This window comes from Neltuma alba, unplaced genomic scaffold (assembly GCF_004799145.2).
Source record: "Neltuma alba isolate B1F8T4 unplaced genomic scaffold, ASM479914v2 tig00007934_pilon, whole genome shotgun sequence".
In the NCBI taxonomy this organism is placed as follows: domain Eukaryota; kingdom Viridiplantae; phylum Streptophyta; class Magnoliopsida; order Fabales; family Fabaceae; genus Neltuma; species Neltuma alba.
Window position 1 is genome coordinate 88,749 of NW_021634907.1, and position 25,211 is coordinate 113,959.

The window sequence follows — 25,211 nt, forward strand, 5'->3', positions numbered from 1 at the left end:
CTTCATTTATTATAATGTAGATAAATATTTTTTTTGAAAGGTGTATATATATTAAATAGGGGTAAAATTAAAAAGTTGTTATATTTTAAAGAAGAGTTAATGCAGTTTAATGTTTTTCTTAGTCTTTGTGAAATATGTTCAAAATGTCCTATAAATATGACTAAAGGAATAATGAGTTAAAGTTTATTACAGAAACATAATAAATGGCATATATTTAATAGAAGTAAAAATGAAAAGACAAGTTTAAAATTTCAGATAAAAATGATTTACTTTTATATTCGGTATCAATGTACCTGGTCTTCAAATCACTCCTCGTCAGTTATCAAAAAAAAAAAAAAATCACTCCTCGTCAAGTGAACAGCCAAAGATGGCAGGATTGTAATTTTTTAAAGATATTAAATATAACTAATTAATTATTAATTAAATAATTAAATATTTATGCGGTCAATTTATAGGCATATTACAAGTGGAACTGATAGACGAATTGATTAATCCAATCAAAATATAATGATTAATGACTGTCCTCAATTAATTCGCGAAGAAAGTGTATTAAATATCAAATCTTACACATTTATACAAACAAATTTTGCTCATTATCTCTCATGTACTCTCTTTATAAATAACGCTATAGTTAGAAAATATATATGCATCTTATAAAATCATGATTGTGGTTCTTATAATTTGATTGAGTTCAAAATGAATCAAAATGGCCATGAAAATCCACCAATCTGGTCCCTCACCGGTATTACTCTAACAACAATATCAATGTGGATCCTCTCAGAATCCCTCTCCCTCCTTTTCCTCCAAAGTACAAAACCTTCATCAGTTTCTATAGTATAAAATCACCCATAAGATATTGCTAAGTTATACATTACCCTCTTGGATTCATAATATAAGAAGTCCGTTAAGTTTTCTCACATATTAAATAAATGAAAGTTTAGTTATTAAATTTGTCCTAAAATGATAAAAATTTTCTATTTTACCCCTAAAAAATATAAAATTACATTTAATGTTATATTTTTATTATCTCTCATCTCTTAGGGGCAAAAGTGAAAAAAATCACATTAATTATCCAAACAACATTTTATATTTTGGATCACAATTTCTTCTAACTGATATCTTATATTACGGACTAGAGAGAGTATGTTAATTAAAATCATATGATTATTTTTTATGATAATTTTAAACTAATTAATTAATAAATTATTTTGTGTTAGATATATTAATAGCCACACCATTTCAGTTGGCCTTATATCTTATGCATCGCGAAACACATGTATTTTTGTCTTAAGCGCACTGGAGACTATTGCGGTGTGGAAAAAGGACCATAGTAATATCAAAACAATATCCATCTTCACGGATGCATAGACAAAAGGGACAATAATGATTAGAGATGGTGACGAATGTTATTTGATACTCCTCCGGTCCTCAATATAAGACCCATTTTGCAGTGCAAATTGTACTACAAAATGGATCTTATATTCATTTGGCATAATTAATTCACCTCCCAGTTCCACTTGTAATCTCTCTATAAATTGACCTCATTGAGGACATATCGATCCACACCAACAACAACCAGTTTTAGAGCTGCATATCAACGTTCGACAAATTCAACTGAGCAAATGGTATGCAAGACACAATCTATCTTTCTATTCATGGTATTTCTCAAGGATTCATATGTTTCTGTGACTATTATATTAACTGGTTTTTATTTTATTGGTCAGGCTTCCTTGGCAGGAATCATTTCATTGGGACCGTGGGGAGGTTCAGGTGGCGACCGTTGGAGCTTCAAGGCAAGCAGTGGCATAACTGAGATAACCATCTATGTAGACATTAATGTTAAGTCCATTTCTTTCAGCGATGGCAACGGTGATACCTCTGGCACATTTGGTGGAAAGAACCATAATGACTTGGGTGAAGAGAAAAAGGTGACCTATACAATAATATATTAATTAATACATCACTTCCTTAATCGTTAGCCTCATCATTTTAATTACTTATTACCTTGCCTGTACTGTAGATTAAAATTGCTTCGCCTTCAGAGTATTTCACAACTATAAGTGGAACTTATGGAAAGTATGCTGGACTAACTGTAATCACCTCCCTGACCTTCACCACAAATCTCACGAGTTATGGGCCTTACGGAAAGACTAATGGTGATGCGTTCTCTATCCCAATAGCAGACAGTGTCATTGTTGGGTTCCATGGCAGATCTGGTCACTACCTTGATGCTCTTGGAATTTATGTGCAACCAGTAAGTAATTCATTTAACTAAAACATGCTCGTATATACAAGTCATGCATTAGGTTTAATTTGACTCGTCTTTATATGTATTGTAGTGTTGGTTTGCTGATATGGATTTCTGATGCAGGTGGCTGGAAGCATTTCGTTGGGGCCATGGGGTGGTGAAGGTGGAGATGCTTTTAATTTTAAGGTGGCAAGTTGGATAAAAGATAACTGTTTATGATGGACAATGTATCGATGCCATTGCTTTTAAGGACGCTAATGGTCACGAGTATGGAAAGTTTGGTGGTCTGGATCCACATGAACCTGGTGCCAAAAAAATAGTAAGAGTTTTAAATTTATATATGATCTTTCCACCATAACAAATCAAATTATTCATATTCATTTCTCTGATTTATCTTCTTCATTCGTCCAAGCTATTTTTTCCTGAGGTAATAACAATTTACATTCCATTGTGCAATTGATAATGTGCAGATTACAATTGATGGGTCTTCTGAGTATCTGACATCCATATCTGGAACATATGGAACTCATAAAGTGAAGACGCCTGTTATCACCTCGCTTTCATTCGTAACGAATCTGACCACATATGGACCTTTCGGAACTGTTAAGGGAACTTCTTTCTCCATACCAATAGAAGGTTCTTTCGTCAATGGATTTCAGGGAAGACACGGCTATTATCTTGACGCAATCGGCGTCTTTGTGAAACCAAAAGCCACTATCTAATTTCTGATATCTTAAGAGATAATGGAAGTCTATAAAATCAATGTGAAAATAAGGCTTGTTATGGCCAGTAATGATGTTGGGATTAAATGTTATATAATATATGGGTGTTGATGTGTTTACTTGTCTTGTCAAGTTGTTTGCAAGGGTTTTTCTAACTCTTGCTTTCCTCAGTTTCTTGATGGCTGTATCATGTGTGTGTATCATTACTCTGTTGAATAATTGTACTACTTCGTGAAATTAATAAAAAAGTATTATTATTATTATTATTATTATTATTATTATTATTATTATTATTATTATTATTATTATTATTATGTCTTGATCTTATTTATGTAGCTTTAATTTGACACACTCTAGTTCTCAGTAGAGCAGTTAAAAACTTATTTCGTTTAAGGTCTAAGGGTAAAAAAAAAAAAGGAAATTAGAATTTAATTAGTTACATTGCAATTAGAAAAAAAGTACCTCAAGACAATGTCTTGTTACTGTTTACTAAAACAATGAAACGGGCACCTAGCCACCTGCCAATAAAACGAGTCTTCTATGAATGGATCAATCTAATGGCTCAAATTTGACCTTGCTTTTCAATTGTGATGGGCCTGAATTTCCCTTTATTTAGCTTGGCCCACTTACAATTTGGTGTGCCCAGTTCACACTAATGTGTAGTGATGAGATTGAGAGTTCATATACTTTAAAAAGAAGTCATCACTTGTACCCGAAAAAAATGAAGAAGAAGAAGTCATAACTATGGGGGAGAAAACAAAAGACATCGAGAATAAATATAAAGTTGAAAAATAATGCTAGATCCCATTACAATATGTAAGTCAAAAGTTTCATTTAGTTTTGAATCAAATTTTAGCATTCAACTCGTCCAATTTTCTTCCATTTGGATTTGACAAACTTCAATTGATTTTCCTTGACCTGATTCGAAACATAATAGTGAAATTTAAGCACCTTTTGCATTAATTATAGTGGAAATAATACTTTCTGTTAATTAAATTATTTGCAAGGACCCGTACTCTTGTGCCATACACTTGATGGCAAAAAAGAACTTACGTGGGATTTGTTGTGGTCATGTCACTAAATGGTATTGGCACTCATATTAATGAGAGGTCCTTTCATGAATGGAGTCAGCAAGAGGAGTGTCATATCCCATCTTTAGGCCTAGTATTTCAAGAATAAACCTAAACTAAATAGGTCATTAATTCCAATTGAGCAGAGTCCTAGAAATACCAAAAAAGTATCCAAGTATTAAATAATAAATTAAAAGTTTTTCTGAAACTAAAACATAAATACTTTTTAGAGACCATGAAAAAGTTACAAGGGCTAAAGTAAAAGGGAATAGGGACCTAAATGTAAAGGAACGAAGCTCTGAGTTATTAAAAAGATGAAAAGTATTGATGGACTAAATTGTAAATATTGAAAGTCAAGAATGCTTATAAGTTGTGAAATAAATATTATGAAATTACACAATAGTACCTAAAACCTGAAAGTTATCCAGAAGAGTTGGAAAGGGTTTGTAAATTATTTTAGGATCTTCAAGAAATATTAAAGAGGATTACATGAATGGCAAGTTATGATGTTGTCAAAAGTATAATTTTTGAAAGCTCAGGTCTTAAGTATAATTACTCAAAAATTTAGAGAAAATAAGAAAATGATGGGTTTTTAATGTCTATTTGAGGTATTAAAGGTCAAAATGGCAGAAGAAAAATAATGGAAAGATTGTTTGATCAAAAGTTTAATAAGGCCTACAAAGTAATATAATTTGGCGGCCCAGCAAGTTATGTCTAAATTCTAGTTAAATTGAGAGCATAATAGTAGCCCCAATACGGCCCAATATGATGGATGCTATTCTCAAAGAAGAAAGAGGAAGAAAAATTATCATAATTAAATTCTAAAGTATTTATGGTTAAGGAATAATTTATTTTAATTAGAAAATTTACTGTGGATGAAAGGAGATTAACCTTGATAAGGTAATTAAGGTTGAGTTAACTAAAGTTAAAGCACAGTTAAGGTTAGTAAAACTAACCATTTTTGGAGAGATATAACCATAATTAAGTAAAAATAATTATAGTAAAACTAAGGCTAAAGAAAAGTAACTATAGTTATACAAAAGTAATCATGGTTAAAGATGTGTGATGGCAAAATTAGTAAATTGTATCAGATCCAAGCCGAGAAAGGCAGTTTAAAATTGATCTCAAGGGTCCAGGATGAAAGATTAAAATGGATGGCCAAGATTTATCATTGAAAAGTAATTTAAGGATAATAATTACAAACGAGGTGAATGAAACATGAGAGATGAATTTTGAATTGAATCTATAATTCATGTCTCAAGGACAAAACCAGTTGAGAAAAGTAAGAAATTGTATTGATTGGCATGACTCAAGACCCATATTATATGTTTACCCTGTAAAGGATTATAAGATCTTTCAAAAGAATTTTATAATACGATTTTTTTAAATTTAATTATAATTTTTAAATTTAGACTAAAAAGTTAAAAATTTTAGATGAGTTTCAAATAACAATTCACCTAAATCATAACAATCTCAAGCACATAATCAATATGTTAATATGATCTGCATGACAAGGAGAGTTGCATTGTTGATACAAATGGCATTCATAGGAAACCAAAAACAATCATGTTAAAGATAGTGTTGGGTATTAAATATGAGCATCTCTTCTAATGAAAATCAAACATTCATTTACCATAACTTAACCGCTTCTACTCAATCCAATCTTTATTGGTTGAGGTGTTTACATTTGACCCTTCAAAAGCAGCCATTTGAGAATTCTTCTTTTTCTGTTGGGAGGGTTGGGGCGGGGGGATGGGAGCCCGAGTCCATTTGCATAAGAAATTTCCAACTTCAAGGCCTAGCCTTGAAAAAATGGGTTTAAACAGATAACATGATACCAGAACTTATATATTTATTTTTGCTGCGTATATATATCTTCTTATTAGAACCAATCCTATTTGGAATACCGACGGATACTAAATGTAAGTACTTCTTCTAACAGGAATTTGGATCTTTTGATTTACTATGTTGTGAGAGGCTAACTAATTTGGTAAGACTCAACTCATATTGGAGCCAACCTATATTGTTTGCTAGAGGCATGTTAAAGCTGCATGAATAAGATCAAGCAATAACAATAATACTTTTTTTTAATTAATTTCGAAAAGTAGCACGATTATTCACCAAAGTAACCATACAGACACATAATACAACCATCAAGAAATTGAGCAAAGCAAGAGTTAGAAAAACCCTTGCAAACAACTTGACAAGACAACTAAACACATCAACATCCACATATTATATAACATGTAACCCCAACATCATTATTGGCCATAACACGCCTTATTTTCACATTGATTTCATAGACTTCCATCATCTCTTAACATATCAGAAATTAGATTGTGGCTTTTGGTTTCACAAAGATGCCGATTGAGTCAAGATAATAGCCGTGTCTTCCATGAAATCCATTGACGAAAGAACCTTCTATTGGTATAGAGAAAGTTCCTTTAATATAATAGTTCCGAAAGGTCCATATGTGGTCAGATTTGTTACCAACGAAAGTGAGGTGATAACAGGCGTCTTCACTTTATGAGTTCCATATGTTCCAGATATGGATGTCAGACACTCAGAAGACCCATCAATTGTAATCTGCACATTATCATTTGCACCATGTAATGTAAATTGTTATTACCTCAGAAAAAAAATAGCTTGGACGAATGAAGAAGATAAATCATAGAAATGAATGTGAATAATTTGATTTGTTATGGTAGAAAGGCCATATATAAATTCAAAACTCTTACTATTTTTTTGGTACCAGCTTCATTTGGATCACGACCACCAAACATTCCATGCTCGTGTCCATTAGCGTCCTTAAAACCAATGGCATTGATACATTGTCCATCATAAATAGTTATCTCTTTTATCCAACTTGCCACTTTAAAATTAAAAGCACCTCCACCTTCACCACCCCATGGCCCCAACGAAATGCTTCCAGCTACCTGCACCAGAAATCCATATCAGCAAAGCAACACTGCAATATGTATGAAGAAGGGTCAAATCTAATGCATGACTTGTACATGCGAGCATGTTTTAGTTAAATGAATTACTTACTGGTTGCACATAAATTCCAAGAGCATCAAGGTAGTGACCAGATCTGCAGTGGAACCCAACAATGACACTGTCTGCTATATTGGTATAGAGAACTCATTACTAGTAGTCATTCCATAAGGCCCATAACTAGTGAGATTTGTGGTGAAAGTCAGGGAGGTGCTTGCAGTTAGTCCAGCATAGTTTCCATAAGTTCCGCTTATAGTTGTGAAATACTCTGACGGCGAAGCAATTTTAATCTACAATACATGCAAGGTGATAAGTAATTAAAATGATGAGGCTAACGATTAAGGAAGTGATGTATTAATATATTATTGTATAGGTCACCTTTTTCTCTTCACCCAAGTCATTGTGGTTCTTGCCACCAAATGTGCCAGAAATATCACCGTTGCCATCGGTGAAAGAAATGGACTTAACATTACTGTCTACATAGATGGTTATCTCAGTTATGCCATTGCTTGCCCTGAACCTCCAACGGTCGCCACCTGAACCTCCCCACGGTCCCAATGAAATGATTCCTGCCAAGGAAGCCTGACCAATAAAATAAAAACCAGTTAACATAATAGTCACAGAAACATATGAATCCTTGAGAAATACCATGAATAGAAAGATAGATTGTGTCATACATACCATTTGCTCAGTTACGTTGAATTTGTCGAAGGTTGATATGCAGCTCTAAAACTGGTTGCTGTTGGTGTGCATCGATATGTACTCAATGAGGTCAATTTATAGAGAGACTAGAAGTGGAATTAGGAGGCGAATTAATTATACCAAATGAATATAAGACCCATTTTATAATGTAATTTACATTGCATAATGGATATTATATTAAGGACTAGAAGAATATCAAATAACATTCATCGCCATCTCTAATCATTATGAGATATGTTGGATCATATGCCCACTTAAATAATTATTTTTAAAAAAAAGTGAAAAAAAAATAAATCTGAACTATCCAAATAAAATCTGAATGATGCAGATATGATGAACTTTTAGTACCCATCATTCACCGGTTCCATGGAAAACGTGTGTAAGATATCAAAATAGCTGATTTCTCCAACACGCACGCACGTAGTCATTGTCATTTGAACTTTGTGTTTGCGAATCCAAGAAGAGCTAACTTCTCATTGGGCTATTTATGTTGGAGATCTCAAATTAAATACTTACAAACATAAAATAAAAAATATTTACTTTAAGGCTATTTATGTTAAAATTTAAATTTTTTATTAAAATATTTTTGAAGATTTTAGTTATATATACAAATTTTAAACACTATAAAATTTTTATGTGTTTTTTGGTCCTAAAAATAATCATAAGAAGTGAGAGATTACTTGGGTGAATAAAATAATCAATTTTTCATTTTAATTGAAGAGAGGCATTGTGGTCATTTAAGAACATTCAAAACTCTTAAATTAGGACTCATGTCCTAATAAAAAATTTAGTAAAAGTGTAAGCCTTAATTTGGATTTAGGTATTTTAACTGGATTTTATTGGGCTTTTTTCTTAAATTTTTGTGATGTACTGAGAAAATATGCAACACCTTACTTTTATATACTAATAGGATCATTTTTAATGTTTGTGAATCACTAACGCCAGGTTTTCTACTTGGGAAAAGACGGGAATTTTTTTTTTTTAAACATTGGAAACCGTCGATCGAATATTTCAAACTTTTAGAATAACTAATAAGTGATCTACAATTAATCCTGCTTATGAAGGATATAAAATAATATTTACATAAAGCAAATAAAGTTACTTACCCAAATATTTTGCTATACAATTACAGAATTATAACAGGTATCTCTGTTCTTCAACCAGCTCGCCTTCTTCTTAAACAACCTCCTTGCCTTTCGAGCTACTAGCGTTCATTGTTCATCATAAATTGGAGGGTGAGATTCTGAAGAATCCTCGTAGTAATAATTTCCATCAAACACAAATGCAGATTATATAAAAGCATGCAAAACAAGCCATATGGAACATAACCTTGCAAGATATGCATAAAAAGCATTTAAGTGTAATGACACATAGTTAGATTTATTAGCTGAATGCACAATCAACGGCACATATGGCCGGACATACATTGGCTCGTAAGGCCGCATAAATAATGGCTCATAAGGCCTCATATCTTTCAGCTGCACGTGATCACGGCTAATAACGCATACAAGGAATTAAGGATTACATGTTCATATGCTTTTTGAATATCAATATGGCCCAAACAGACATGCAGTAATCATACACAAGTGTAAAGTAGGAAAGAACTACTACCTGGTCTGCTTCCCTCCAAATCAAACTTTACCGTTCTCCTTTCTTTTTGCTTCTTGGTGAGCTTGAGCATATATCAAAACCTATCATATTCGTAAGGGTAGATCAATACTTGATCCAACTATAATTCATAAATTAAATAACTCTCTTTAAATTCCAAATCTCCTTTAAGCTCCACCCTTACCAGCTGGTCGTCCTAGACAATTTTCTATATTTATGATACAACTTCCAAAAAGTTTTCCTTTCTTTTATAACTCCAAACAGTTACCTTGCTTAGTAACCGGTCATCTTGGTCAAAAATATTATTTTTATCTATTATATTTTAAGGACATTCCTTAAGTTCTCCCCTTATAAATCCTCACATTTCTTTCATAGACTTTTGAAGATATTAATACAATCACATTACTTCTAACCATAACCCTATGATTGGTCGAGAGACACACCCAAACATTTACAATAACTCAACTATATTCATTTTAGTTTACAAGTTGTACCAATATTTTTCATAATCAAGTTATTGCCATCGTTGTACTTTCCAAAACCATACAATCCTTTAGTTTAAATCTAAAAGAAAATTCTAGATTGAAGGGCAATAGCTAAATCAGTCAATTCAGCCTTTTATAGGTTCTTTTATCAATAAAATCCAATGATTTGATACTTCCTCATATAAACGTATCCCTTAGTTCAAAGCTTCACATTTTAGAATTCTAATAAATTTTCTCCTTCAAAATTCTAAAGTCCCCAAGCTTCAAGCATTTCTATTCATCGTTCTATCATATAAAAAATTCATTAGATAATCATCACTTATTGTTCAAAATTTTAAGAATAAACCACACATGGTTCTCCTCGCAATAAATTTTGACTATCAAAGTTCTAAGGCTACACTCTAATTTAATTATTTAAATGACATTTCCACAGCAACACTAAGCTTCCAAAGTCATTCTTCATATCACAATCAAACGGCCACACACATGTATAATTATTCTTTATATTCTTAATCGTTCTTTCCATTAAACTCCATGGCTTTACTCCTTCTCCAACAAATTTCCAGACTTTAATAAAATTGATTCACTAATTATTCCTTAGTCTCCAAGCGTGATAGAATAATTAGGACAATATTTTGCCCAGAAAATATCAACGGGAATTATTTCCAGCCATGATCTCCATAATCTTCTAAGTCCTAGTACACAAATATTCTATTTCCAATACATCTTTAATTACTCATGAATGTCTCGGGTAGCTAGCCTTATACCTTAAATCTCAAAAAGAATTTTCAGATTTGAAAATAGACTTCAACCGTTCACAATTTCCATAATTCTCACGGTTCACACTCATATGATATTCACATATCCTAAATCACTTTTGCTTTTCCAATCCCTTACAACCTTAAAATTAAATCTGGAAAAATTTTCAGATTTAAGATTAATGCTTAAATCTTCCTCCAGTTAGCAATCAACTTAAACTTTCTATTCTTAAACTTACATCCCAACTTCTAAACTTAATTTTTATTGCCCTATGATTTAGCCTCTTAAAATTTAGTTCATATCCAAGAGTATACATATATATAGAACCACTTGTATTCGATTCTCACTGCCTAATTAAAACAAAGTTTCAAACTCAAATGCCAAGCACCGCATGGCACATGCATATATCTACACACACACGTGTGTGTGTGTGTGTGAATTTCATTATTAAACAATTCCAACGTGGACCCCTTGTTTGGACAGCAGAATAAATATATATTCATATCAGGCTCTAAACATCTCCTTTCCATTGAACCCATAGCTTCATTACAACAACCAACAAATATACATATATAAAACCCAAACCGATCCCTTCTCAATGCTTCGCTCGAACATGCTCGTCAGTTCATTAAGGAACGGATCTAATTGAAGAAGGACATCGTTTAAGAATGACCCAAACACTCCAAATGCTCCTATATGACAAATCTGGAAATTTTCCAGATTCATTGTCATTAACTTCCAGCTCCCATGTTCAGTACACAAGCACTCGAATATGTGTGTGTGTGTATCACACTTCATTCTTATCCTTCAACCTGAACCAACTGAACCTATATAGATATATATATATATATATATATATATAAACAAGAGACAGCAAGTTTGGATCAATTTTGAGCACTGCACTTCTTCTCTATCGAACCCGATACCCTTGATAAACTGAATAACAAAGTTCAGTCTCACAAAATCATCATTAACAGAATCAAATATCAAGCAGCTTCATATTTAAATAAATCACATCTTCTTTCTTCGTTTCCTTTATGATTCGACACTCATGCACACCCACTCACATATATATATATATGTATATTCTATCACTTTAGACTATAAAATTCCAATCCCATGACAGTACTTAAAGCGACACAGACCAAGAAATATTGAGTCTGTTACAGCACTCACTTCACAGCCATAACATGCTCTGTCGGGGGATTCAAGAAACAGAGACAAAGAGAAGGACCTTTAGACCGAATACACACACGCAAAACATATATATGTATACACTTATATTTATCAGTTTCGGCCACCAAGAACCAGAGCACCGACACAGCCTTTCAGATATCACATGCAGATAAGAAGATCAAAACGCAACTCTGTTTTCTTTCTTTCCAAGATCTTAGAAACCGACATCCATAGCTCCAAAAATTAAGCCCCTGTTCGGTAATCTCAAAACAGAGCATCAACACTACATGCAAGCCCAAAAACTGGTATCATACACTTCAATCGGCCATAAAACACTAGCTCACCGAAGCTCTTATACCTTTTTACTCACTTTCTCTCACTACCCGTCTCTCACTGCCCCACTGTCAAACTCCATAACCATGCAACAGAATCCAGAAACAAAGACAGCAAAGGAACACATGAGGCTCACCTGAATACTTGATCGGTTTGCATGTAGGTGTAGCTCCTCCGATCACCACCTCTGGCACTGCTTCTTCTCCGCCTCTCTCTCGCTCTCTCGCGCTCTCACTCTGATTCTCTATAGAAACCGAAACGAATGAAGAAGTGGGTGAGTATCTGATGGTTAAAAGGGCAGAGTACACGTGTGAGGTGAGAGATATTCTTGGACCAAATTGCCCCTCTGACCATTCTTACTTCCAATTTCATCCTCTCACTAAATTTCTGAAATCATAGAATAAATCCAAAAATTTTCCATGATGTTTTGTTTGGATTTTCCTTCTCCATTATCTTCTTTGACCCATAAAATAATTTCTCTAAAAATTTCAGATCAAAAGTCAACTCCTAACTATTTTTCTAGAATTTTCAAGAAAATAGTTCTTAATTTCAGAAATTAATCCTTAATCCATTTTAAGGATATTATGCCTCAACTATCTTCTTTACTATCTCAAATGATCATCCTAAAATTTTCAGATTAAATATAAATCTCTAAGTATTTTTCCATAATTTTCAGAGAAAATAAACCATTTTTCTCTTAAAATTATCTATTAAAATTATTTAAGTCATTTTTGGGGAAATACCTTTTTCAAAATGTCTCTAAACCCTAAAAATCATTATTCCATAATTTTCTCCCACTTTAATTGGCAAATAAATAATTTTAATAAATTTTCTCTTTTCTGTTCATCCTAAGTCATAAAATTCGGGGTGTTACAAAATATATTAATATCTACGGCATGAAACACATGTATTTTCGTGTTAAGTGCGTTGGGGACCCTTGTGGTTGTGGTGTGGAAAAATGACCATAGTAATGTCAAAAGAAAATCCATCTTCGTAAATGCCAATATGAAATGGACAATAACGAGTCGAGATATGGTGATGAATGTTATTTGATACATATTATCGATCAGGCAAGAAGAGATTAAAAATAACAAACTAATTTTTAAATGAAAAATTATTTTTTAAAAAATTATAGTTGAGATATGTTAGATTATATACCCACTTAAATAATTATTTTTAAAAAATAAAAGTAAAAAAAATTAAATATGAACTATCCAAATAAAATTAAGTTTGCTTAGAAAAATGCCTCTAGTAAAAGAGATAGATTGTATTATTGTCCTTATGTCAAATGTTTAAAAATAGTCATTGGAGTATTTCTAAGATAAGAGAGCATCTTATCTATGATGGGATAAATTTGAAGTATACAAATTAGATATTGCATGGAGAAATTAGAAAGACTATACTGTCTAGAAAGGAGAAGGTTGTGAATGAAGACTTTTGTAATAGAATTTCGAATATGTTTCGTGACACACGGTCTGAGTTCTCTACACAGTTCTCTCTCACATGTGAAACCTTGTGTAGTGATGCAGAGACGCCTTTGTACCTAGGGTATAAAGATGATTATACAAGGTGGACAACCCCGTTGAAATTGATGAACTTGAAGGCAAGAAATGGTTGGACCAATGCTAGTTTCACAGAATTGCTTGAACTGTTGAGTGATATTCTTCCAAAAGAGAATTCATTTCTAAAACGAATGTATGAGGCAAAGAAAATTTTGTGTTTGATGGGTTTGGAAAATGAGAAGATACATGCGTGCCCTAACGACTGTATATTGTTCAGAAATGAGTATGAAGGGTTGAATAAGTGCCCTAAATGTAGGACTTCAGGATGCAAAGTTAAGAAAGACGATGGTGATTATAATGAGATGACCAAAAGTTCTCCTTTGAAGGTTCTGTGGTATCTTCCAATAATACCACGATTTAAGCATTTATTTGCTAATGCCACAGAAGCAAAGAACTTGAGCTAGCATTCCAATGAAAAAATATCTAATAGAAAGCTTCATCACCCAGCAGATTCTTCTAAATGGAAAACAATAGATCAAAAATTTTCTCAATTCAATAGTGAGCCAAGAAACCTTCAGTTAGGGCTCTGTATGGACTGAATTAATTCATATGGTAATCTTAGTAGCACACACAGTGCTTGGCCGATACTCCTCGTAATTTACAACTTGTCTCCTTGGTTATGTATGAAAAGAAAGTATATCATGCTATCTTTGATGATCTCAGGGCCAAAACAGCCAGGAAATGGTATTGATGTGTATTTGGCAACTTTGATTGACGACCTGAAGAAATTATGAGAGGAAGGTGTTGATATGTTCGATGCATATAAACAAGAGACCTTCAATTCACGTGCCATGATCTTCATCACGATAAATGACTTTTCGGCATATGAAAATTTGTTAAGATACAGTGTTAAAGGGCATAAAGCATGTCTCATATACGAAGAAAATACTCACTACATGCAACTTAAACATGGAAGGAAGATGGTCTACATTAGTCACAAAAGGTTTCTTAGTCGGCACCACCCTTACCGTAAGTTGAAGAATGCATTTAACGGCTCACAAAAATATCAAATGGCTCCAATACTACTAACTGGAGAAGAAGTTTATCAACAGGTTGAGGGAATTAATGTGGTCTTCGGTTAAAAGAAGAAGACTTCCGGTGAGAAGAATATATAAAAAAAAATATCTATCTTTTTCGATCTTCCATATTGATAAATTCTTGATGTGAGGCATAGTCTGGATGTGATGCATGTGGAGAAGAATGTGTGTGAGAGCTTTGTTGGTGCACTTTTACATGTAAGTGGAAAGACTAAGGATGGAATCAATGCAAGACGGGACTTAGTCAAAATTAGAATAAAAAAACTTCTCCACCCACAAGGAAGAGAGGGCAAGAGGGCTTATTTGTATAACCGCCATTAAAAACATTTATAATGGCCGTTATATTAATAACTGCCATGAAAAAATGACTTTCCATTGCGGTTTACAACTGTCGTGTTTTATTTTCCTTTCAATGTCGATAGTATCCACTTCGCCTCCAAAACCGCCGTAGAAAACCTTAATTAACTGCCATTAAAAGCTTTTTTTTTTTCTGGCATTGATGTAGTCATTGTCATTTGAACTTTGTGTTTGCAAATCCGAGAAGAGCTAACTTCTCATTGGGCTATTTTTGTTGGAGATCTCAAAGTAAATACTTACAAACATAAAATAAAAAATATTTACTTTAAGGCTATTTATGTTAAATTTTAAATTTTTTTATTAAAATATTTTTGAAGATTTTAGTTATATATACAAATTTTAAACACTATAAAATTTTTATGTGTTTTTAGGTCCTAAAAATAATCATAAGAAGTGAGAGATTACTTTGGTGAATAAAATAATCAATTTTTCATTTTAATTGAAGAGAGGCATTGTGGTCATTTAAGAACATTCAAAAATCTTAAATTAGGACTCATGTCCTAATTAGAAATTTATTAAAAGTGTGAGCCTTAATTTGGATTTAGGTATTTTAACTGGATTTTATTAGGATTTTTTCTTAAATTTTTGTGATGTATTGAGAAAATGTATTAATATCTACAGCATGAAACACATGTATTTTCGTGTTAAGTGCGCTGGGGACTCTTGTGGTTGTGGTGTGGAAAAATGACCTTAGTAATGTCAAAAGAAAATTCATCTTTGTAAATGCCAAGACAAAATGGACAAATAACGAGTAGAGATATGGCGATGAATGTTATTTGATACACATTATCGATCAGGCAAAAAGACATTAAAAATAACAAACTAATTTTTAAATAAAAAATTATTTTTAAAAAAATTATAGTTATGAGATATGTTAGATTATATACCCACTTAAATAATTATTTTTAAAAAAATAAAAGTGAAAAAAAAATTAAATCTACACTGTCCAAATAAAATCGGAATGATCCAGCTATGATGAAGATGGATTTCTTTTGATATTATTAGAGCATGTTGCTTATGGTCCTTTTTCCACACGGCGCAAATTCCGATGTGGTCCAAGATGGGGCCAAACGAAAGGTGTGGCTAGTTAAATCTACCACAAATTAATTGTGATTAGTTAATTAATATAAAAGTATCATAATGTAAAAAATAATCACATGAAAACTAATTTTAATTAACATGCTATGGGGATTTAGCAATATTTTATGGGGGCTACAGCGTATAAATTGATGAGAGCCTTGTTTTGTAGTATTTTAGAAGAAAAGGAGAGAGAAGAATTCTGCGAGGATGATATTGTTATCAAAGTAATAGTGGCGAGGTATTAGATTGGTTGATTTTATGGCTATTTTAATTCATCTTGAAACCAGTCAAATTATAAGAACCAATATCATAATTTTCTCGGAAAAAAATCCAGATAACACTATGCATGCCAAAATCAATTATGAAGTCAAATTCACATTTATCTCATGAGATATTATTACCAACTTTTCAAAATCAACACTATATATCAGTTTCAACCAGACTCAATTTTTGTAACTGAAATCAAACACACCCTTCATGTTTTAAATCAATTATTTAAGAGAATGCATGTTTAATTTGATGCAATATAATTAATTAATTAATTACGGCAGCACCAAGATGATTATAATAAGTTAATGTTTCCTTTTGTCCAACTTGGAATACCATGGATTTAATAATTATGTAGCAAATAGCTTTAACCCCCATGTACGTAGTCATTGCAATTTTAATTTTTCTTCGTACACAATGGTTTCAATTCCACTTAAAAAAAAAACGAAAAAAAAAACACACACATGCTTATCATAATTCAGAAGATGAAGCCGGCTTGTGGAAATGAGGAGCAAGTTGCATATATAAAAAATTAAAAAGAAAAATACAAATAAACTTTTTTCCCCTTCTGGTTCTGCATGCATTATATAGATTTTCAGTACCTTATTTTGTGTTTAAGCTCATAAATATTGAATATCGTTGATGTCGGTGGGTTTCTTCTTCATGTGGCCTATGGATACATATAGACAGGTTACAGATGGAATGGAGGCCGAAGAAGATGCCACGTTAAAAGACTGTCTTATTGATTTTTAATCTCGTCCCATAGAGAATATACGTACACAATGGTATGCACAAAGTCCGCAAGGGTCCCCACGCCACTTATGAGAGAAAAGGAGAAAAGAGAATAGGGATAAAAAACTTGGTCCCCCCCCTCCGGGGGGAGTGATAATGTTATTACTTCTCTTATTTTTGGATGAAGTCAAGAACATGTGGACGCAAAACATGGACAAATGTCACAATTACAATAATATCCTTATATCCCTGATTCATGATATCTTAGGATTAATATCATTATTAGTTCTTATGATTTGGTGATTTTGATTTTGATCTTTATAGTTTCAAATCGTTAGTTTTGGTTCTTATAATTTTATAAGGACTTAGTTTGAATTTAAATATAGAGACCAAAACTAAGACTCATTAAAAATATGTGGACCATTCATTAAAGTACTCAGGCCAAAATATTATAAAACTATAAGAATGAAAAACAATATATTTGAAACTATATGAATCAAAACCAAAATTCAATCAAACTATAAGGATTAACTATATAATTATTTTCAAAATATCCAAGATAGGGCTAAGGGGAACAGCATGGCTAGCTAGTTGTGAAAATTTATCAATTAATTAATATAAAGTATCATCATATATAAAAATAATAACATGAAAATTGATTTTAATTAACATACTACGGGAATTTAGCAGTAGTTAATTAACATACTACTCTTCCGGTAATAAATATAAGACTCTTATATATACTAGTATAAGAGTCTTATATTTAGGACTGGAGAAGTACATCACAAAGGTTTGCACGTGTTGTTTTGTGGTACTTTTAGAGACTAAGGTACTAGAAGGGTTGATTTGATTGCAATCCTATTGGACGCACTGATTTCTTTGTTAAATGTATGTTTAACTGAAATTCAAACACACCCGAAGATATGTAATAATCAATTACAAAAACAAATGCACGTTTAATTTGATGCCATTAATTAAATTCAACTTAATAAAATATGTACTTAGCTAGTTATTATGGGAGCATCAAGATGGTTAATCCTAGTTAATCATTCCTTTTATCCTACTTGCTATAGCGATGAGTACTGAATGAGGATTTCATGATTAGACAAGGGGTTTGGACGCTTGCACATACTTCCACTAATTTTTTAATATAAGGTCCATTAACTAATTCTTAGAATAATAATAATAATAATTGGTAATCCCCATTCATACTAGAGGTGGTAATACAGGTTGGCAGTGCGGGCTGAAATAGCCCGCACCTTGGCGGGCTGGCAAAACCTGCCAAGGCAGGTTGGCGAGCTAGCCTGCCTCAATATTCTTTTTTTTAAATAAAAAATATTATTATTAGTGTAGGTTGAGTTTAATTTGAAATGTTAAAATTAGACTTCGAATTTTGAATTTGAGTAGTGAGTTATAATAAAATAAAGTGAAGATTAATCTATAATTTAAGAAGATATTTTTAAAAACTAATATATTTTTTTATAAATAATTAATTTAACTAGTTTTCTTATTCAAAGTAATTTAGTTTTCTTATCCAAATTAATTAAGTAGATATTTTATGTATAAATGTATAAGTATCACATGTTTATTTAATTTTATAAAGGCTTTTATAGTGATGCAAAAAATAAATGAAAAATAAAAGATGGACGACGATCTTCGTATAACTACACACAGAATCACAAATATATAAATGTTTAAATACTTATGCAATGATATGAAAAAAGTAATGTTTAATTGTTCATGTGAAATTTGAAGGTCAAAATATTTTAACTATATTAGAAATTATATGGGGAAAAAAAAAAAAAGCTGGTCAGCTCGCCAACCCGTGGGCTAGCCCTCGGCGGAGCGGGCTTAAAACGGTACAGGCTGGAATAGCCCACACCTTGGCGGGCTGGCATATTGCCAACCCGAGCCCTCCTTTTTTGGCGGACTGCTGGCCCAACCTGTATTACCAGCTCTAATTCATACCTCCCCTGGATACTCATTACTCATTACCACTCATTCCATTTTTGCAATAGTTTTTGCTTTTTAGTTTTACTTGCCTTCGTTTCTATTGTCTCGTCTCCCAACACTGTCACCGCCATACAACTTGCTCCGTCACCATCACTACCGGGCAGCCGCCACAACCATCATAACTACTGTCACTACCACCTCTCCCGCAACTACCACCACATTCACTGCCACTGCTACCGTTACTATCCTCAGAGAGATGATGAATCTAAGAATGAATGATCTTTTTTCTTGAAAAAAAGACAGAAAAATACCCTTAAATATATAAAATTCCATATCAATGCTAGTGAAAAATAAAACCCATATCAAAACAGGGGCCAGGGGTACTGATTTGGCATTTTTAAATATTGACAAAAGACAAGCTTGTCCTTGATAAATTGATAAAAGAAAAGATAATGCAGGAAGCAAATTAGTATAATCCACTTATATAAATGTATTGTCTATCAATATGAAAGAGTTGTCAATGCGCCTAACAAAGAAAAAACATACTTATATAAACATATTGTCTATCAATATGAAAGAGTTGTCAATGCGCCTAACAAAGGAAAAACATACTTATATAAACGTATTGTCTATCAATATGAAAGAGTTATCAATGTGCCTAACAAAGGAAAAACATGTATTGCGTAAGTTTCCCAACTAGTCTGCCCTATAATGAATTTTATTGATTCCTTGTTGTTAGTACATATAAAAGTGTTGTTAATCTGTTTGAAAAAGTTATTCACGCACTTACCAAAGTTGTAGTGAACTTCCTTGATTAATTGTTGTCAATACATATAAAAGTATTGTCAATCTATTTAGAAGAGTTATCAATATGCCTAACAAAATTATAATAAATTTTTCTGATTATTTATTGTCAATACACATAAAAGTATTATTAATTTATTTGGAAGAACTTGCCACATGACTAACAAAGTTTTTAATCTAGTTATGTGATGGCAATTGGTGTTTCCTATTACGAATTTCCTGCACTACTTCTAGTGTATATATATAAAGGTGTTCTTAACCAATAAATATTACACAATTGATGTCTTTAAATTACAAGTAGAATACTAAACTTAGCCTATATAACAATCAGGACAACATTGTGACGTGCGATTTGAAAACTTATAAGGTGACATTGAACTCAAAACAACCCTTGAATATCCATCGTTCCTAAGCAAAAATTTTTGAGATAAATTTGCACATTAACCTTATTAGCTAACTTTCACGTGACGAATGAAATGAACCGTTTGTCACCTCTGATGGTTGATATTGGTCCTATCCACACAACTTGTGAAGCAAATTATTATTTGCCTTCGTCTGCTTCAGTGTTCAGATTGTTATATTCGTACTGTTCAGAAATTTTGTGGTAGTTATAACTAGCCACGCCATTCGTTTGGCCCTATCTTGGACCATATATATCGGACTTTGTGCGGTGTGGAAAAAGGACCATCTAACATGCTCTAATAATATCAAAAGAAAATCCATCTTCATCGATGCAAAGACAAAAATGGCATTAATGACTAGAGATGGCGATGAATCTTATTTGATACATATTCTCAATCAAACAAAAATTAATAAACGTAATGCACTGGGAACGTGATCATTGTGGGCATAAGGAAAAAGGACGACCGCCCAATGACAAGTTAGCTCTTCACGGATTCGCAAAGACAAGTTCAAATGACAATAACTGCGTACATGCATCTTGGAGAAATAAGCTATTTGATACTTACCGCACGTTTTTCAATTGGTTTAATTAACCAAAGTGATTAATCCATAAATATAAAAGTATTATCATGTAAAAAAATAATCACAAGAAAACCAATTTTAATTAACATACTACGGGGATTTAGCAATATTTTTTGGGGGCTACAGCGTATAAATTGCTGCAAGTCTTGTTTTGTAGTATTTTAGAGGAAAAGGAGAGAGAAGGATTCTAAGAGGATCCTATTATCATTAAAGTAGTGGTGGCGAGGTATTAGATTGATTGATTTCATGGCTATTTTGATTCATCTTGAAATCAATCAAGTTACAAGAACCAAAATCATGATCTTCTTTGAAAAAAAATGGTCTTCACGAATTCACAGACATAATAACAAAATGCTTGCACAACCCAAAGAATTAATAGAAGTGTTGGACTTTTCTTTTTAATTTTTCTTTATGAACTTTTATACATAGTAGCCAGCCTCATTTGGTGAATTAAGTACTTAATACTCCCTACTCCCTCTGTCCTTTTTTATAAGCAACTTTGGATTTCATCACATAGATAAAAAAGTTAGTTAAAAATAATAAATAAGTAGAAATTAGAAGTTCGTTTTTCAAAATATCTTTATTTATGAGGGAGAGAGAGTATAAGAAAGAGAATAAGAAAATTATTATAATAAAGAGGATTATGATGAAAGAATAAGATAATAAATATAGGGCATCAAAATTAAGTAATTAATGGGGACAAAATAGAAATTTTGTTACAAAAATTTAAGACAACTTGAAAATGTTACTTATATTTTTAAAAAAATATTTATACATCTTACACATTTATTGCTTTTAACAAAATAGGATTTTCTTTTGACATTACTATGGTCATTTTTCCATACCACAACCACAAGGGTCCCCAGCGGCGCACTTAACGCGAAAACACACGTGTTTCATGCTGTAGATATTAATACATTTTGTTAGTACATCACAAAAATTTAAGAAAAAATCCCAATAAAATCCAGTTAAAATACTTAAATCCAAATTAAGGCTTACACTTTTAATAAATTTCTAATTAGGACATGAGTCCTAATTTAAGATTTTTGAATGTGATTAAATGACCACAATGCCTCTCTTCAATTAAAATGAAAATTGCTTATTTTATTCACCTAAGTAATCTCTCACTTCTTATGATTATTTTTGGGAACAAAAAACACATAAAAGTTTTATAGTGTTTAAAATTTGTATATATAACTAAAATCTTCAAAAATATTTTAATAAAGAAATTTAAATTTTAACATAAATGACCTTAAAGTAAATATTTTTTATTTTATGTTTGTAAGTATTTAATTTGAGATCTCCAACATAAATAACCCAATGAGAAGTTAGCTCTTCTCGGATTCGCAAACACAAAGTTCAAATGACAATGACTACGTACGTACATGTTGGAGAAATCAGCTATTTTGACATCTAACACATGTTTTCCATGGAACCGGTGAATGATGGGTACTAAAAGTTCATCATATCTGGATCATTCAGATTTTATTTGGATAGTTCAGATTTAATTTTTCTTACTTTTATTTTTTTAAAAAAATAATTATTTAAGTGGGTATGTAATCTAACATATCTCATAATGATTAGAGATGGCGATGAATGTTATTTGATATTCCTCTAGTTCTTAATATAATATCTATTTTACAGTGTAAATTACATTATAAAATGGGTTTTATATTCATTTGGTATAATTAATTCGCCTCCCAATTCCACTTCTAGTCTCTCTATAAATTGACCTCATTGAGTACATATCGATGCACACCAACAGCAACCAGTTTTAGAGCTGCATATCAACCTTCGACAAATTCAACGTAACTGAGCAAATGGTATGTATGACACAATCTATCTTTCTATTCATGGTATTTCTCAAGGATTCCTATGTTTCTGTGACTATTATCTTAACTGGTTTTTATTTTATTGGTCAGGCTTCCTTGGCAGGAATCATTTCATTGGGACCGTGGGGAGGTTCAGGTGGCGACCGTTGGAGGTTCAGGGCAAGCAATGGGATAACTGAGATAACCATCTATGTAGACAGTAATGTTAAGTCCATTTCTTTCACCGATGGCAACGGTGATATTTCTGGCACATTTGGTGGCAAGAACCACAATGACTTGGGTGAAGAGAAAAAGGTGACCTATACAATAATATATTAATACATCACTTCCTTAATCGTTAGCCTCATCATTTTAATTACTTATCACCTTGCATGTATTGTAGATTAAAATTGCTTCGCCGTCAGAGTATTTCACAACTATAAGCGGAACTTATGGAAACTATGCTGGACTAACTGCAAGCACCTCCCTGACTTTCACCACAAATCTCACTAGTTATGGGCCTTATGGAATGACTACTGGTAATGCGTTCTCTATACCAATATAGCAGACAGTGTCATTGTTGGGTTCCACTGCAGATCTGGTCACTACCTTGATGCTCTTGGAATTTATGTGCAACCAGTAAGTAATTCATTTAACTAAAACATGCTCGCATGTACAAGTCATGCATTAGATTTGACCCTTCTTCATACATATTGCAGTGTTGCTTTGCTGATATGGATTTCTGGTGCAGGTAGCTGGAAGCATTTCGTTGGGGCCATGGGGTGGTGAAGGTGAAGGTGCTTTTAATTTTAAAGTGGCAAGTTGGATAAAAGAGATAACTATTTATGATGGACAATGTATCAATGCCATTGGTTTTAAGGACGCTAATGGACACGAGCATGGAATGTTTGGTGGTCGTGATCCAAATGAGGCTGGTACCAAAAAAATAGTAAGAGTTTTGAATTTATATATGGCCTTTCTACCATAACAAATCCAGTTATTCACATTCATTTCTATGATTTATCTTCTTCATTCGTCCAAGCTATTTTTTTTTCTGAGGTAATAACAATTTACATTACATGGTGCAAATGATAATGTGCAGATTACAATTGATGGGTCTTCTGAGTATCGGACATCCATATCTGGAACATATGGAACTCATAAAGTGAAGACGCCTGTTATCACCTCACTTTCGTTCGTAACAAATTAAATCTGACCACATATGGACCTTTTGGAACTGTTAAAGGAACTTCTTTCTCCATACCAATGGAAGGTTCTTTCGTCAATGGATTTCATGGAAGAGGTGGTTATTATCTTGACGCAATCGGCGTCTTTGTGAAACCAAAAGCCACAATCTGATTTCTGATATATTAAGAGATGATGGAAGTCTATAAAATCAATGTGAAAATAAGGCTTGTTATGGCCAATAATGACGTTCGGGTTAAATGTTGTATAACATGTTGATAAAAAAAACGTCATACTCTTCCGTTCCTTAATATAGGACCCAATTCTTGAGTTGGTTTTGGTCCTAAATATAAAACCAATTTCTCATATTTATCAATTTTCTTTAAATTACCCCTATGGATACTCCCTCAACCATAATCAAATAAAAGAGGGAGAGTGGGTATTAAGAAAGATGATTATGGTGTTTTAGGAAAAATGTGTTACTTTTCTTATAATTAACTAACTTACTTAACTTCTTTAATTTAATCAAATTAGTTAAATGGGTCTTATATTAAGGACCGAAGGAATATAATATATGGGTGTTGATGTGTTTAGTTGTCTTGTCAAGTTGTTTGCAAGGGTTTTTCTAACTCTTGCTATGCTCAATTTCTTGATGGCTGTATTATGTGTCTGTAACGTTACTTCGGTGAATAATTGTACTACTTTGTGAAATTAATTATAAAAGTGTTATTGTTATTGCTTGATCTTATTCATGCAGCTTTAATTTGACACACTCTAGTTGTCAATGCAACAGTCAAAACCTTATTTAATTTAAGGTTCGATTAAAAAAATTAGGAAATGACAATTTAATTGGTTACATTGCGATTAGAAAAAAAAAAAAACCCTAAGAGAATGTCCTGTCAGTGTTCACTTAATGTGAGGGAGCACCTATCAATGAAATGAGTCTTCTATGAATCATTTGACCCTGTTTTTCACTTGTGATGGACCTGAATGTTTCTTTATTAAGCTTGGCCCACTTGCAATTTGGTGTGCCCGGTTCACACTAATGTAGTGATGACTGATGAGACTGTGGATTTGCATTGGGTGCTCATCAAGCTGATGAGCACCCAGTGCTCATCAGGATCTGGATCGTCCAGATCGGATCTGGACGGTCCAGATTTTATTTTATTTTTATTCTTTATTTTTTAAAAATAATTATTTTAATAGGTATAGAATAAAAAATAAAGATAATCTCTTAACTATTATATTTTTAAAAAATAATTTTTTTTATTTTAAAATAATTATTTAAAAGTATTAAATCTGGACCGTCCAGATTAGATCTGGACGGTCCAGATTTCTCATC

The 25,211-nt window shown here is 32.4% G+C and overlaps 2 pseudogenes; one reads left to right on the plus strand and one right to left on the minus strand.

The window, feature by feature from the left end:
• Positions 1-7,769, minus strand: part of LOC114753455 (mannose/glucose-specific lectin-like) — a 25,312-nt pseudogene extending 17,543 nt beyond the window's left edge.
• On the plus strand, positions 1,619-24,123 carry LOC114753457 (mannose/glucose-specific lectin-like; annotated as a pseudogene).
• Positions 24,124-25,211: the final 1,088 nt, after the last annotated feature.